Below are 1658 nucleotides of genomic sequence, written 5' to 3'. Positions count from 1 at the left end.
AAACATAAAGGAAATCAATCCTGAATATTCATCAGAAGGACTGATGCTGAAGCTGACGCTCCAATACTTTGGCCACCTGATGCGAAGAACTGACTCATTAGAAAAGACCCTGATGCTGGGAAAGATTGAACACAGGAGGAGAAGGGGATGACAGAGGATGAGATAGTTAAATGGCATCACCAACTCAATGAATGTGAGTTTGAGATAATGAAGGACAGGGAATCCTGGGGTGCTGCAGTCCACAGGGTCGCAAAGAGTCAGACATGACTTAGCAACTGAACAACAACAAATCTGTCAGTTTCAAGTAAAAGAGTCCACCAGTGAGCACCTAAAGAACACCTACTATTAGCTCTTACTGTTTCTAGACAGTTCAGAAATAAGCAATGTCAGGTAAGGAAGTGGCTGTCTTCAAAGTATCTGGAATCTGGTGAGGCATGAAAAAGATTCTCAAACAACTTTAAAACAAGCCAGAGCACAATAAACACCACAAGGCAACCACCAGGATTCTCTGGCTGATGCACAGGGTGAGAACATATCAGGTGGAACACCTTAGAAAAGGCTTTCTGAAGGCAGTGGCACTGACATTGGCCTCAAGAGTCTGATGAGATGCTTACAGGTGAAGGTGGGGGAGGTTGCAGAGTAGACAGTGTTAGGAAAAGCCCAAGTTCAGGAAAGTATGCATATGCAAGGGCAAGAATCAAATGATGGGGTTGACTGAGACCAGGGAACATTCTAAAATTTATAGCATGGGGGGTTGGTGAGGAGAGAATTGTTTTGAATGATTTCCAAATATCTGAAGGCATTCCCTGTGGGGAAAAAAGCTAGGTCTATTTGGTATGGCTCCAAAGGATGAGGCTAGGGCAAAGGGTGGATGCTGGTACTGGGAGAGGCAGAGTTGACCTTAGCCTAAGGAAGGCAGCCCTGCCAGTCAATATCATGAGAAGTGTGGGAAGATGTTCAAAAAGAGGCCAGACTCTGGTGAGTGTTATAAGGGGATTCAGAAAGCAGAAGGGAGTCTGAATTGGCTGACCCTCACCATTCTGTGAATACTGAGCCAGACTTGGAAATCTGGCTCATACTAGAGGGATTTGGATTTCATTTCAAAGGCAGTGCTAATATTTTGCAACTTGAAGAGGGAGGAAAGGAAGCAGGCACAGTGATAGGGTCAGATATATATCTGTATCTGTGACTTTCTTTTGTAAACACACAGTTTGGGAAATTTTAGTATGGATGGGATCAGAGGTGATGCCCAGAAATTTTTTGTTGTTGTTAGATGGGATAATGGTATTCATTCATATAAGATAATAGCCATATTTTCTAGATGCATGCTGAAGAACATAGGGATTAAACGACATAATGTTTGCATCTTGATTTAGAATATTTAAGCAAGAAAAGAGGCAGAAAAGATGTATTTTTTTCCCATACACATACCTGTGTATGTGTGGATAAACACAAGTATATGTATATGTGTGTATATGTATACTAGACACATATACAAAATTAGCAAATATAATGTTGAACAAAAGATATCAGATAGAAAGTGATACTGATTGTGTTGTTCTATTATATAATTTTTAAAGGCAAAATGAATTTAGAAGTCATTGCAGGTCAGGCAAACTGTAGGGGCGTATGGGCTGAGTCCTGTTTCTTGGCTACGT

Source organism: Dama dama, chromosome 11 (assembly GCF_033118175.1).
Source record: "Dama dama isolate Ldn47 chromosome 11, ASM3311817v1, whole genome shotgun sequence".
NCBI classification, from domain to species: Eukaryota; Metazoa; Chordata; class Mammalia; order Artiodactyla; family Cervidae; genus Dama; species Dama dama.
This window is presented reverse-complemented; position numbering follows the sequence as displayed.